The sequence below is a fragment of the Trichosurus vulpecula genome, chromosome 1 (genome assembly GCF_011100635.1).
Source record: "Trichosurus vulpecula isolate mTriVul1 chromosome 1, mTriVul1.pri, whole genome shotgun sequence".
Classification (NCBI taxonomy): Eukaryota; Metazoa; Chordata; class Mammalia; order Diprotodontia; family Phalangeridae; genus Trichosurus; species Trichosurus vulpecula.
Genome location: NC_050573.1, coordinates 77,219,292 through 77,235,803, shown reverse-complemented (window position 1 = coordinate 77,235,803; position 16,512 = coordinate 77,219,292).

Sequence of the window (16,512 nt, the reverse complement as noted above, 5' to 3'; positions counted from 1 at the left end):
TGAGCTATTTATGGCATATTGCCCAAGATGGTGGTCCAAATCTAATTTTCACTGGCCTGTTTTCCAATCTTCCCAGAAATTCTTGTCAAATATTCCTCCAGTAATATCTGTTCTCAGATTTATTGAACAATGCTTTCTTGAATTCCATTGTTTCTTATCTAATTTGTTCCATTCATCCTCTTTTCCAAACGTTTCTTCAGATTACTGCTTTATAATGGAACACATATGAAGTCTGGAAGTACAATTGCCACCTTAATTCTGATTTTTTTCCATTATTTCTCTTGATAGTCTAGATTTTTATCACCCCAAAGAAATCTTTAAATTTTTTGTAGCCCTGTAAGGCATCCTCTTCATAGTTTGATTGGTAAAGTACTAAATATGTAAGTATGTTAGGCAGTACTGTTATTTTTATCATATTGTCATAGCCACAAGCACTGAATATTTCTCTTATTTGAGTCTCTGTTTCTTTAAGGTATATTTTGTCATTGTATCTATACAAATGTTTGATAGACTGACTTTAATGGATGGACTCCTAGATATTTGATGCATTTGCTAGTCATTTTGAGTAGGAAAGTCTTTATTTTCCTGTCCAATACTTTCCAATCTTAGCAATACTTTCTAGGTTTCTTCTAGCACTATCATTTGGGTCTGTGTGATACACCAGAAGTGCATTTTAAGCATTCAACTTAGAGAGTCTCAAGTGATTCTCCAGACATTCTCCAGACACACATCCCAGGAAGAGAATAAACTTCTCTACTAGACCTCTACATCTGTAGCATACCTTTCCTGCGACCTTCTAAGTTATGTTGGGCTGGAAAATTGTTTTGCCTTGTCTTTTTGTTGGTTCTACCATTTTGAGGAGTTATTTTTAAGTCATTTGGAAGGGAATTTGGGAGAGCTCAGGTGAGTCCCTTTGCTCCACCATTTTGGCTCTGCCCCCCTTAACGATACCTTTACAGCAATACTCAATTTACTTTCCCTTGCTTTACTAATTTCTTTCTCTTCATTTATTCCTTCAGCTCTTTTCCCTTCCTCTTCTCCTCAGGTCTTTTTCTGAGTCTTCTTCTTGCTTGAAACCTTCCCTTTTCCTTCAGCTTTGGTCTTTGTCTTTGAAACAGTAAGGCAATAATAACAGTGTAGATGATAATTGTCAAACTGCCTATGTAGTTCTGTATCGCAAAGTGTACGAGACTCTCCACATAGAAGGTCGAAGAAGTAAACCATTTATTCAGATGCCAGAGAACCATATCCCATAAGCCATTTATCCAGCCTACCACAGCAGTAAAACATTCCACACACAATATCACAACCTGGAAACTCTCCATCCTAAAACCTCTCTGACCCCCTGCTGGGGTCTTCTCCAAAGCAAACTCACAGTACGGTAAGTCAGCTTGTTCAGTTCTAACAATCACAAGGGTGGCCATTAGCAGCTATAACATCTTTCTCTCTCCCTCTCTTCAGCATTTTCTGTGACATAACTTCCTTTTTCTGTCAGGAAGCTCCTCCCACCACGTAACTTAAGCTTCCTATGACATAAGCAGGTCACATGGCCTATTAATGTGGGAAAGATCTTCAAATCAAAATTGCTACTTCATTCGGACCCAAGATCTTTATCCGCTACATAGGGCAATGGAAATTCTGGGATAACTGGTGTCAATAGAACTTTACACAACAATATAACAAGGATAACATAAGATAAGTATATAAAACAACGTCATCATTCCCTGCTTGAAATCTTGGGGTAAGGGGCGTAGGTCTCGTCCTCCAAAGCTTCTTCCTGCTGAAATTAGATTAGAGCTGTCCCTGTCCCAAAAGATTAAGAGTCCTATTCGAGAGGTCAGTTCTTTAGCAAGCTGGCATCTGGAACTCAGTTGATGCCAGGTCCAGGGATGACACATCACAGTTGTGGACAGGTCCAGAGGTGACATCCAAACACAACAGAGGGTAACATCTGGCTTAAGTGATCAGGCATCTGCAGGTGGATGGTACTAAACCTGCAGGAAACGAATCTCACAAACAAATTTAAGAGACGAAAGCCCAAAAAGAAACAAAGAGACTCTCATAGCCTCATTCGTGATAGAAAACATGAGTCAAAGATATAGTTTCATAACCATTTTCTCCTGGGTAGACTACTGTTACAATATTGCCTTTCCCACGTGCCATAATTTCTGCAGCCTTTGGAACATCGTCTGGCTTCCGCTTTACCCATACTTTAGCTCCCAGTTTTATTCTGTCAATAGAACCAAATTCTTCCTTTCCTCTCATAGTTATTTTGGAAGGAGGGTCAGTTTTTACCAGGGGTATTGTTTCACAAGGAATAATAATCAATTGAACTATTCTATCATTTTTACACTTTACATTTTACATTTTACATTTATAAGTTCTTCATCTAAATTCTGGAGTGTCACAATAATTTCTCCTTGATAACTAAAATCTGTCACTCCAGCCAATACATGTATTTCTTGAGCTGCTAATCCTGGTTTAGGTAATATCCATCCAAAATGATTCTTAGGGATTCTCATACATAAACCAGTAGAGATTTTTCTTTTCTCTTTTCTATCCAACCAAAAGTTCTCTAAACAATGTAAATCACATCCTGCTGAACCAGGTATTCCTGGATTTGGTGGTGGAACATCTTCCCTCACAGTCCAATACTCAATGTCTTGGATCTTTTGTGTTTGCTGTTTTCTAATTTGCAGATTCAGGGTCATCATTCTGGCTAGAGGTGTACTTCCTCCTAATGGTCTATTATTCAAATTATGTAAAGCAGTGAACAAATTATCCTTCCAAGGTTGATATGAATTATTAGAACTTAACTTTCTTAACTGTTCTCTCAACAATCCATTCATTCTTTCTATCAATCTGGATGCTTGTGGATAATATGGAATATGACATATCCCCTCTGTATTGTTCAATACACAATATCTCTTCATCTCATTACCTTTGAAATGTGACCCATTGTCACTTTGAATCTGCATTGGGGTTCCATAATATAGACTTATAATATCTAGAGTTTTATAGGCATTTTTCTGGGTTGCATTCTTATACGGACAAGCCACTAGTACACCTGAATAGGTGTCAACACAAGTACATATAAATTTGCATCCTTTATCTTGGGGTAGTGGTCCAATATTATCTATCTGCCAGATCTGGGCTGGAACTTTTCCCCTTGCTATTTCTCCAGTTACTACCCTAGGAACAGTTTGTTCCTTTTCCAGTTGACATATATGACATTCCTTTGTTATTTGCTTTAACAATGAATAAGAGATACTAATACCTCAATCTTGTGCCCACCAGTGTGTGGCCTGGACCCCTAAATGGCCAGCCATTTGGTGGACCCATTTTGCTAGTACTGGATCATCAGTTGGTGTCAGGATAGGGACAATATGTTCAGTAGCAATCTTTGCTAGTCAATCAGCATGTGCATTGTACTCACGTTCTGGCATAGTGAGGGCCACATGAGTGTCTACATGAAAAACTGACAAATCGGTAATCAAAGACATGTCCCATATATCTTCCCATATTTCTTTGCCCCAAACTTATTTACCATGAATTTCCCAGTTTTGGTTTTTCCACATTGGCATCCATGTAGCTAATCCATTAGCTACTGCCCACAAATCAGTGAATATATGATGTTGTCTTCCTTTCTCTGTTTTAATAGTTTGATGTACTGCCATAAGTTCAGCATATTGACTACTTCCACCTATCCCAGTGTTTTCCAAAGTCCTCTTAGTACGTTGGTTATAGGCTATTACTTTTCAATGTCTTTTATGGCCCAAATATTTTGCTGTCCCATCAGTAAACCATGCATGTTTCTTCTGTTCTTTAGTCAGTCCATCATATCCATCGATGCATTTTACCAAGGATTGTACCAACTGTTGCCTTGGTTCAGGGGGTTTGAAATTTCCATCAATGTCAATAATTGCAATAGATTCATGTAGAGTAGAAACTCCACTTTTGCCTGTCTTTGATCTATTCTGAATATGCCATTTCCATTTAATTATGCTAGTGTGTATGTCTAGTTCTGTGAGATGCTGGGGTACTCATTACTCAAGTCATAATCGGGATTCCAGGCCTTAATATCACTTCACGGCCCAGAGTCAGTTGTTCAGTTTCTACCAAAGCCCAATATGAAGCTAACAACTGCTTTTCAAAAGGTGTATATTGTAATCCATGTGAAGGTAGTTTCCTTGGCGAAAATCCTAAGGGGACATTTCTGCTTTGTTGTTTCTGCCATAAACTCCAATTCACATCTTGTACAGTCACTTGTAATTCCACTGGTCCACTTTGCATAGGCCACAAATCCAGAGCTAATTGTATAGCAGCTTTAGCTTCTTCAAAAACTTTACTCTGTTCAAGTCCCCAGTCAAATTCATATTTTTTTCCTGGTAACTTATATAAGTTACATATAATAACTTGAAATAAGGGTTTCAAAATTTGTTCAAGATGTGGGATGTGATGCCTCCAATATCCAAACAGTCCTATGGAGTTTTGTGCCTCTTTCTTATTGGTGGGGATAGGAAAATCTTGAATCTTCTGTCAAGATTGTGGGAGAATTTCTCGCAGCCCTTTATTCCACTGTATACCCAAAAACTACAATGTGAGCTGGTCCTTGAATCTTTGCAGGGTTAATTTCCCATCCTTTGCTTTTCATATTCTCAATTAAAAGTATCAAACTCTTCTCCACTTCTTTCACATTTTCTCCCTGTATCAAAATATCATCTATGTAGTGGGTAAGCTGTACACCAGGTAACTTCAATTCATCCAAGTTCAGCCACAATCCTATGACAAATAGTTGGGCTGTGCAGATATCCCTGTGGCAATCGTGTAAAAGTATATTGTTGGCCCTGCCACGTGAAAACAAACTGGTTCCATTGTTTAGAGTCTATTGGGATTGTGAAGAAAGCATTGGCCAAATCAATAACTGTGTACCAAGTCCCATCATATTTCTGGATCCTTTCTATTAAGGTAATAGTATCTGGAACAGCAGCATACAAGGGTGGAGTCACTTTATTCAATTGGCTATAATCCACTGTCATTTTCCATGTTCCATCTGACTTTTGTACTGGCCATACAGGATTATTCCATTGAGTGGTTGTAGGTACTAACACTCCTGCTTCAACATATTCCTTTATAGTATTGGCAATTTCATCTTGCCCACCTGGTACATGATACTGCTTCAAAGTAATTACTTTAGAAGGTTTAGGTAAAGTGATTGGGCCCATCTTTACTTTTCCCGCTAAAACTGTATTAATTCCTATCTTCCTTACTGCAAATTGATATCTCCCCTCAGGCAAATTCAGAGTCATGCCTTTCAATATATCTATTCCCATGATGTATTCAGGAATGGGTACAATGACCACGGTATATTCTTTCTTAGGGAATTGTCCAATTTTCTTTTTTTTTTTTTTTTGCTTTTTTTTTTTTTGGCAGGGCAATTGGGGTTAAGTGATTTGCCCAAGGTCACACAGCTAGTAAATGTGTCAAGTGTCTGAGGCCAGATTTGAACTCAGGTCCTCCTGACTCCAGGGCCGGTGCTCTACTCACTGTGCCACCTAGCTGCCCCTGAATTGTCCAATTTTCATCATCAGTTTCACTTGTCTGGCTGATGTTTCAGCCCCTCCTAGTCCTTTCATGGTAATAGGAGTTCCATGCTAAAATTTGTCAGGGTTTCCATAAATCAAGCTGGCCTCAGTCCCAGTGTCAATCAATGCCCTAGTTACAGTATTTGATCCATTCTTGCAATATATAGTCAGATTAATATGGGGTCTGTAATCCCATCTGCATGTTTCTTTAATATGAGCTGGGGCTCAGCCTATTCCCTAGTGTCCTGGGAGGTATGGCTCACTTGGATACAAGGGTTCAAGATCTGAAGGATTTGTGGGAGCAGTTCTTACTTCTCTATTCCGTTTGCTATTAAGCCCCTTATCTTGGTACATTTTGTATAGCTCATTAGTTGAAATATCATTAATTCTTCTAAAATATGCCCCTGCTTTCAATAGAGCAGTAAACATTTCTTTTCTTGTCACTCTATTTGTTGGACATTGAATCTGTTGGCCGTGTACCCTTCTTTCCTGAGGAAATTTATCTCTTCCCCCGTCTCCTAAGTCATGTGAAATCTTATCCAGCACCTCTGAAAGAGGGTTCCTTACTTCTGCAATCAGCAGAGTCAGAATCACATGTTTATAAGTGGGGGTGCTATCTTAACTATCAAATTCCTGTGAGAGACTCCCAAGGGAGTTTCATAATAAGCTTCGGCATTCCCCAACATAACAGCAGTCTTCATCACCTCCTCCTTTTACTTTCTCATACAGTCCCTAATTGAATACCAGGGTCTATTTGGAGAAGGCAGCAGGATATTATTCGTTACAGCCTGTTGCAGCCAAAGCCAATAAATTGGTCACTTGATTAGTTCTTTGCTAATGATAATCCCTAAAAGCTCCCTGTACAAAAGAATTCTGACTAATACTTATGAATGTCATACAATCCGCAGAATCAACAGACACTCCTGCGGTCCCTTCATCACTGATTCTCACCATACAAGATATTGACAATTCTCCCATTCTCTGGGTGAATTTACTCAAGATACCTGTGATTTCCAGCTGTGTAAAATCCTCTAAAACCAGCCCAAACTGAGCAGTATCTTCTTGTTTTTCCTGCCTCCTCTGCTCTATGGGGTACACTTCTCTTTGAGAAGTCTGGTGTGATACTATCTTACTGTCTGGAGGATAAGTAGCTTGCAACAAAGTTTCACTTCGTGCGGGAAGTTTTAAATATCTAGAGTCTCTGCCCCTGTTACCATGGTAACCAGACTGCCTGCTATGCTCGACCTCAGCTGAACTGAGGTGCACTCTCAACCTCCTTGGCTCTCTCCGCCTTCTAACTGAATTTACAACAAGGGTGTTCGCTTCCTGCTGTTCTGCCACCTGAGTTTCTCCACCTTGCCGTGGTACAGGCTGAGTATTTTCAGAAGTTTCAGCAACTGAGCCTGAGCTCTCTCTCTCCTAATAGTCTGTCTCTGCGTTCACATACAATACGACAGGCTGTGAATAAAATCCAGCCTCGTCTAGAGATCGCTCTTGGCACTTCTGTTCCTGGCTCAACAGTAACCTCTCTGAGGCATGGCTCCAAATCTCTGGGCTCTCCACCCTGTAGCTTCTGCTTCCAGTCCTCACAGAGACCAGTGCCCTTAGACCATTCCTTTGCAAGGGAGCAATAAGTTACATCCTCCCATCCTGGGACAAGCATTTCTTCTTCTAAAGCCCTTCTACCTCTAAACAGAGATCTTATACCTGGCGATCCTGTTCATGACGCCAGATGAAACAGTAAGGCGATAATAACAGTGTAGATGATAATTGTCAAAACGCCTATGTAGTTCTGTATCGCAAAGTATACGAGACTCTCCACATAGAAGGTAGAAGAAGTAAACCATTTATTCAGACACCAGAGAACCATATCCCATAAGCCATTTATCCAGTCTGCCACAGCAGTAAAACATTCCACGCACAATGTCACAACCTAGAAACTCGCCATCCCAAAACCTCTCCAACCCCCTGCTGGGGTCTTCCCAAAAACAAACTTAGTACAACTAAGTCAGCCTGTTCAGTTCTAACAATCGTGAGGGCGGCCATTAGCAGCCATTAGCAGCCATAACTGCTCTCTCTCTCTCTCCGCATTTCCTGTGACATAACCTCCTTTTTCTATCAGGAAGCTCCTCCTACCATGTGACTTAGGTTTCCTGTGACATAAACAGGTCACATGACCTATTAATGGGTGGGAAAGATCTTCAAATAAAAATTGCTACTACAGTCTTTCAGCTCAAGTCTTATTCTCAATTCAGCAACTTCCTTTGTGAAAGGCACTGTGTTAAGTGGTGGGGATATTCAAATACCCAAAATGATTTGTGGTCTCATGGATTTGGATGTTATTTCCCATCATGGAGCTCTCAGTTCATTCACATCTACACATCCTGGTGACTCTTGTTCCTGTCCTCCCCTAAATTTGTCACCTGGGTTCTCTTAACATGCTGAGGGCCTTCCTTGCATTCTCCGGACATTAGAAGGATTCCAGTGGAGTACTGTGGTTCCACACCTGTCATCCCTCAGCCTTGCCTTGTGACCAGCTCATCTTCTCTTCCAATCATACATTTTCCCAGGGACATCTTCTGCTCCTTTCTTCTTTGAAGTCCCTCATTGGTTATGTGCTGTGGCATGCTCACATGATTCTTTGGAGACTGTTGTATTCTGTATTTTCTAGTCATTCAACAAAGTCAGTAGAATAATGATATTTTAAAAATATAGGTCTTCTAGGAGAAACTTGAGGACAGTAAATGAGTTTTGTAGTTTTCTGAAGGCATTTTAGCACATTCTTCTTCTCTCATTTAATTGTGGGCCCGATTTATTGTGTGTTTGTTCTGTCTGTCACAGATATACATACTGATAAACAGCTTCTGTAGGTGTCCATCAGTCTGTAAGTTATAATCTGGGCATTAGACATTCTTTATCCACTTAGTTTTTACTGTGTGGATAGTCAGGCCAAATAGTTTGGATTGGTATATATCTCTCCTGCAATGTTTGGGGATTTGTTATAACTTCCACAATGTCATTTGTAAACTGGAGCACTTGGGAAATCTCATCACCCATAGGAACTACCGCTTCACCTTAGATTCTGTACTGGTCCTCCTCCATCATAGTGTTCTGCTTTATGCCTCACAACCAGGCTATTTCTATTATCACCCCAGGAATCAAGAATGATTTTGATCCATAGATGGGAGTTGCTTCAATGGATGGATGTAAGTCAACTTGCAGGAGGAGAGCCTTTAAGGCAGTGTTTTACCCAACTAAATCCAAATTTTTTTTAATAATAAATAATCAGCCAGGTGGAAGTTTGTACTCTCTACATCTGTAAGTCAGTTGTGAGATGATCAAGATCTGGACTATTGTGAAGTAATGCTTGTAGAAATCTGCCAGTTCCCTACTAATAGCCTCAATGAATATTTAGGTGATTCTCATAAAGATTTTTCACAGATGGGAAAATATTAATATCAATTGATCATTAAGCATTTATTAAGAACTGTGCCAAGCACCATGCTATATGCTAAGGATGCAAGGAAAAAATTAAATATACCCTACCCTTAAGTTGCTTATATTCATTAGGTTAGTGGTTCTTGGATTGCCTTTTTTTCAAGTATTAATATGGTCCAAGAATTGCTATCTTTTCTCCTTCGAATCTTTCAACATCCCCAAAATAACGCCACCTCCAGCACGTATTTCTCCTGAGTGTATTTGATTTTATCTGGATACTTTTCCTATCCTTGTTCTCTGCTGTACCATTTAACTTTTTGCACCTCTGGAACTGTGATGCTAAAATCCAAATTGTTGGCTCTGCTGTCCTTGATGGTGAAAAGTTTGTCATAAAAATATTTGTAGACCTTTTCCATTTTTTTAAACTCTATTGTCCTCTTTCTGTTTTGTTCCATGAATGCCTTTATTTAGTTGGACTTTGACTTTGTTTAGCTGTATTTCTTGCCAAACTTTATTTAATCTGGTTTTATTCTCCACTGTTTTCTTCTTCTTTACGAGACAATTCTGTTTATAATTATCTAGCTTCTTTCTTCATAAGATTTTTTTAAAAAATAAGTTTTCACGTGATATTCTGTTTCTTACATCACCATAGGTATCCTGAGCATTCCTCCTCCTCCCACTCCCAGAGAACCATCCCATATGACAAATACTATTTTTAAGAGAGAAAAAAGTCAGCAAATTGTTTAACACATTGAAAAAGTCCCAAACATGCAATTTATAACACCTGTATTCCTCCAACCTCCATTAAGGGATAGTATGGGTGTGTCTTCTAATATCTTTTCCTTTGAGTCTTGCTTGATTTTTATAATTTTGTTACATTTACTTTTGATTTTTTGGTGTATCATTCTTCTCCCCATTGCTGTAGTCACCATGTATATTATTTTGTTTTTGGTTTTGGCTCTGCTTAGTTCACTTTGTATCAGTTCATATAGATCTCTTCATGTTTCTGTGTTTTCATCACACACGTCATTTATTGTCTGTCTACCCCTCCCACTGGTCCTCTCTTCTCAATTTTTTTTAACCCTTTTCTTTCCGGGTTTTGTTTATTAGTTCCTATTATTTCCTATCTCCTACTTTTATCTTCATAAGATTTTACACATAATTTCATGCTCTAAATTACTGTTGCTGCTGTCTACCATTCCTTTGCGCCTGGCAAATAAGCCAAATGTTTACCATTTGTTATGGAAACTTGTCTCCTTGTTATGGAAATTAATTTGCACCAGATAAATTTTTGCATGAAATTATGATAATCCATGACAATTTCATTTCTACTCATTTTTATTATCAATTATCTCTTACATATTCAATCCGTTTCCACATCTTGCCATTTCTACCTTTACAACATTCATCATAACTATCTTGTTCACTTACATAGCCACAACCCCACCTCATCCCCACCCATCATCTCTTGCTTGACTCTTCCAATAACATTATAACTAGTATTCCCATCTCAGATCTTTTACCACTCCAATCCATTCTTCACTCAGCTGCCAAGATGCATTCTCTAAAAGTTAGGTCTGATCATATTAGGACCCTCCCCTTCCTCCTTCCATTTAATAATCTCCAATAGCTCCCTATTGCCTTCAGGATCAATCATAAACTCTTGGAGGAGGGGAGTCAAAATGGTGGATAAAAGCAGGGATTCACCTGAGCTCTCCCAAATTCCCCTCCGAACAACTTGAAAATAACACCTCAAAATGAATTCTGAAGTGGCAAAACCAGCAAAAGGATGAGGTGAAACAATTTTCCAGCCTAAGACAACTTAGAAGGTTGTCAGGAAAGGTCTGGCTCACTGCAGGGAGAGTGGAGTGCAGTCCAGTGCAGGCTGCACTCCAGCAAACCAGTAGTGGGCCATAGAGGTGACTGAATAAGCAGCAGCAGTGGCTTACAGAACTCTCAGCCCACAGACAGTAAGGGAATTGGACAACCAGTCGGAAGAAGATTACAGGGAACCCTTTGCTGGCACTGGGTGCAGGACTTGGTTTCATTGCCCATATGCAGTTCTGGGTTCCAGTTACAGGGCAAGAAAGCACTAGCACACCAGAACTTGTGGCTCCAGTGGAGCAAGGACCCTGGGCACAGTTCCAGGGTGAAGAAAAATGCTTGTGGTAGCTCAGACACCAGACCACAGGTCAGGAGAACAGTGAGCACACCTCTCCTTAGATAACACTGTTGAGGGAGAAATGAACCAAGGGATGTAGAAATTCCAAACCAAAGTTCCCAAGGCAAGGCCACCTGGAATGAATTCATGGACCCAAGCATTCTTTAAGTCAAGGAGGCAAAGATTTATTGTGCTTTTTCAGCAAGCAAGAGTTCTTAGGGAACTTGCAACCATACAGGGATACAGGGAAAGTTTAAGTACAAGATTTAGGGAGGAACCCTGTCAATTAGGTGTTTTGGGGTGGGATTATGGAGTGGTTTAGGCATGATTAAGGGATGGTCAGTTCTTAAAGGAACACGCAATTTTTGTATCTACTGCTGTTCAGGTATCTTACCCAGAGTTCACTGGGAAATAGCCCAAGGAGGGGCTATCTGTGGGTGTGGTTTTTGCTGTGAAACATCACTAAGTCACCAAAAGTTCAAGGCTGACTGGGAATATCCAGGTGGATTCTATCACATGTCTTGTTAGACAAGATTAATGTAAGGGAGTATACATTTGACTATGTCTAGGATGTCTATTAGACTCAGTGTATAGTCAGTTATCAACATCCTGAAGCAATCTATAATTGGGCATAGCTGTTTACTGAGGAAGAAGCAGAGATAAGTTAGTTGGGGCATGCTGCCCTTTAGCTAGAGAGAGAGACTGCTAGGGCCAATGCTCTGAAGCTAGGGAGAGATATGATTTTAGAACTAGAGTTCAGGCACAGGCACCCAGGCAGAGGCTAAGGAGAAAAGTGATGTTAGAATTAGGGTCCAAGCAAAGCAGCCCATTGGCACCATCTTGGAAGCACTGAAAACTTGCAGACCCCCAGAAATAGCTCTAAAAATAGCAGCATGAAAAAGCTGAAGCTTGAGACAATGCTCCCTCCACCCCAGGAGCAGAGCCCAAGTTTAGGAGAAAGTTAAAAGTCAAGAAATAGGCTGGAAAAATAAGCAAACCACCAAAAAAAAGAACTTGGCCCATAAAAAGTTACTGTGGTGACGGGGAAGACGAAAACACAAACTCAGAAGACAACAAAGTCAAAAAAGCCACATCCAAAACCTCAAAGAAAATTGTGAATTGATTTCAGACCCAAAAACAATTCCTGGAAGAGCTCAAATGAGATTTTAAAAATCAGATGAGAGAGGCAGAGAAAAAATTGAAAAAAGAAATGAGAGTGATACAAGAAAATAATGAAAAAAAAAGAGTCAACAGCCTGGTAAAGGAGGCACAAAAAATACTGAAAAAACCAGAATAGACAAAAGACTAAAATAAGCACAAAAATCCACTAAAGAGAACTCCTCAAAAAGCAGAATTGGCTAAATGGTAAAAGAGGTACAAAACTTTACTGAAGAAAAGAACTCCTTAAAAAGTAGAATTGGCTAAATGGAAAAGGAAGTATAAAAGCTCATTGAAAATAAATAATTCCTTAAAAATTAAAATTGGGCAACTGGAAGGTAATGATTCCACAAGACATCAAGAAACAATAAAACAAAGTCAAAAGAATAAAAAAGGAAAAAGATAATATGAAACATCTCATTGGGAAAACAACTTGGAAAATAGACTGAGGAGAGATAATTTAAGAATTATTGGACTACCTGAAAGCCAACATAAAAAAGAGGCTACATATCGTATTTCAAGAAATTATCAAATAAAACTGCCCTGATGTCCTACAACCAGAAGGTAAAATAGAAATTGAAAGAATCCACTGATCAACTCCTGAAAAAGATCCCAAAATGAAAATTCCTAGGAATATTACAGCCAAATTCCAGAGCTCCCAGGTTAAGGAGAAAAGTGTTGCAAGTAGCTGGAAAGAAATAATTCAAATATTGTGGAGTCACAATCAGGAAAACACAAGATTTAGCAGCTTCTGTGTTAAAGGACTGAAGGGCTTGGAATATCATATTCTGGAGGGCAAAGGAGTTAGGATTACAACCAAGAATCACCCATCCAGAAAAACTGAGCATAATCCTTCAGGGGAAAAAAATGAATATTAAGGAAATAGAGGATTTTCAAACATTCCTGATAAAAAGACCAGAGCTGAATAGAAAATGTGACCTTCAAGCATAAAACTCAAGAGGAACAGAAAAAGATAAATAGGAAAGAGAAATCATAGGAGATTCAATAAGGATAAACTATTTAGATTCTTCCATGGGAAGATGATACTTGTAACTTCTAAGAATTTTATCATTATTAGGAGAGTTAGATGGAGTATACATAAACAGAGGGCACAGGTGTGAATCGACTATGATGGAATAATAGCTAAAAAATTAAATTAAGGAGTTAGAAAGAGGGATGCACTGGGAGAAGGGGGAAAGGACAGAGAGAATGGGGTAAATTATTTCACATAAAAGAGGTGCAGAAGAGCTTTGATACAGGGGAAAATGGGGGAGGTAGTGGGGAGGAGTGCTTGAAACCTTACTCTCATTGCAATTGGCTCAAAGGAGTAACATACACACTCAGTTGGGTATAGAAATCTATATTACCCTACAAGAAAGTAGGAGGGGAAGGGGATAAGAGAAGAGTGAACTGGGAGAAGTGATGGTCAGAAGCAAAACACTTTCGAGGAGGGACAGGGTGAAAGAAGAGAGAGAGAAGGATAAATGGGGGGAGATGGAATGGAAAGACATAGTAATCATAATTGTGAAAATTTTTTTTACATCAAGTGTCTCTGATAAAGCCATCATTTCTCAAATATAAAGAAAATGGAGTCAAATTCATAAGAATACAAGTCATTCCCCAACTGATAAATGGTCAAATGATATGAACAAGCAGTTTTCAGAAGAAATCAAAACTATCTATAGCCATGTGAAAAAATGCTCTAAATCATTATTGATTAGAAAAATGAAAATTAAACAAGTATGAGGTACCACTTCTCACCTATCAGATTGATTCCTGCCACCTCTACCCCACCCCCGCCCAACCTTATACTTTACTCCCTTCCACACACTCTATTATCTATCCACACTGGCCTCCTTCCAGTTCCTCAAACATGGCACTCAATCTCCTATCTCCATGCCTTTCCATGGCTGTCCACATGCCCAGAATGTTTTGCTTTATTACCTGGTTTTCCTGGAATCTTTCAACACTCAGCTTAACAGGTCAAAACTGACCTGCTGATCAGAAGCATTAGCAGCTGGGGTTTATATACACATATATTACACAATATAAGAAAATGTATGTATATAAAAACATACACACATTTCTGACACTTGCAAATAGGCTTTTTTGGAAGGCTAATTGACTAAAGAACATGAGTCTAGTTCATGGATGGTCTTTTCTGCTCTCATGACCAGTGTCCGACTGTTGGTGACCTCAGTGGCAGGTACTTCCTGTTTGGAGTAAGGAATACCTGTGGACTGATTCCCACAATTAATCTGAGGATAATATATAGATGATGGCATTGGAAGATATGTGTTCAGATAAGAATAAATATCATGTTAGCAAGCTTGACATGAGGTATGGTTATTTTAGTACGTATATGTCTGTGGGGGAGGGTTATGAAACCTTTTGAGGAATTTAGGAAAAAAGAAAAAAATCTGTTGAATGTTTGATAAATACATCTCTGTCTCTGTCCCTGTCTGTCTGTTGCTCTCCCCCCCCTTTTTGTCTCTCTGTGTCTCTCTCCCCCCTTTCTGTCTCTTTCCCTTTCTGACTCCTGTCTCTCATTCTCTCTCCTCCCATATTCTCTCTGTCTCTGTCTCTCTCTTTCTCTTTCTCTGTCTCTGTCTGTCTGTCTGTCTGTCTGTCTCTCTCTCTCTCTCTCACACACACACACACACACACACACGCCATGGTGTAGTGGAGAAACAGCTTCCCTAGAGACAGGAAAACTCAGATTTCAGTCCTACTTCTGACTCACACTCTCTGACAACAACCAGACAACCCCTCAGGGCTCTAAGAAACCCAAGACTCTAAGCCCAGAGATGTTCACAGCTCATGTGAAAAAAGGAGTTCCCTCACCTCAAAGTTCCTTAAACTAATGAGATCCAGACCCAGTACCTAGCTATATATAACTTTTAAAGTCCCTCTCCTCCTTAAAGAGATAGTAACAGTTTTTATAATCCCTAAAGCTTTTGAAGTAGGTGTTTTACACACACACACACACACACACACACACACACACGCACGCACGCACGCACGCACGCACGCACTCACACCTACCTGTATATACAGACATACCTCGTTTTATTGTACTTCATGTTATTGTACTTTGCAGATATTGGGGGGGCGGGGTTAAAGCAAACTGAAGGTCTGCGGCAATCCTGTGTGGAACACATCTATCGGCACCATTTTTCCAACAGCATGTGCTTACATCATGTCTGTGTGTCACATTTGGATCATTCTCACAATATGTCAAAGATTTTCATTATATCTGTTTCTATGGTAATTGTTTTGCAGCACCACTAATTGTGCCCACATAAGATGGTGAACTTAATTGATAAATGTTACGTGTGTTCTGACTGCTCCACTGACTGGCCATTCCAGATGGTATGAGACTGTCTTCAGAAAAGAAGAAAATTCCTCTGTAGTTACTGTGACACAGCTAAAATATTCCTGTTGTTGTCTTATTATAGATTTTGTTGGTAATAAATTGTAGTTGGTAACTTTCAAATTTGCTTCATCCTAGGGGATTGAAGGATATAACATAGAGGTTGCCAGGTGGCATAGTGGAGAGAACACTGGCCATTTCAGGAATAAAGAAGATCTGGGTACAAATCCTACTTCAGATACTTACTAGCTCTATGATCCTAGCCAAGTCACTTCTCCTCTCAGCCTTAGTTTCCTCATTTATAAAATGGGCATAAAATAGGGTTGATATAGGAATCAAATAAGATTATATATATATATCATATTGTACATTGCAAACCCTAAAGTAGACAGAAATGTTGTTATTATCATGAAAGAAAAGATTAACTACTATTGGGAAAGGAGGTCTTTTCTAGTTTGTTAAATTAATAATGTTTGATGGGCCAGAGCTTAGTTGATTAATTGAGAGATATGTTGAGACTTTATTTATTAATGAAGAAATATACCAACAAGCCCCTGTATTACCCTAGAGCTCAAGGTGCTAAGATTAACTATGAAAATGAGTCAAGTGGCAGGCTGACTTAGTGTAGTTGACTCCAGATCCTGTGTAGCTTGTAATATGTGAGGACCCAGCTTTCTAACCCTATAATACACATCTATCTATCTATCTATCTATCTATCTATCTATCCATCCATCCATCCATCCATCCATCCATCCATCCATTAACCTATCAATCTCACCCTAATTCTAATACAAAG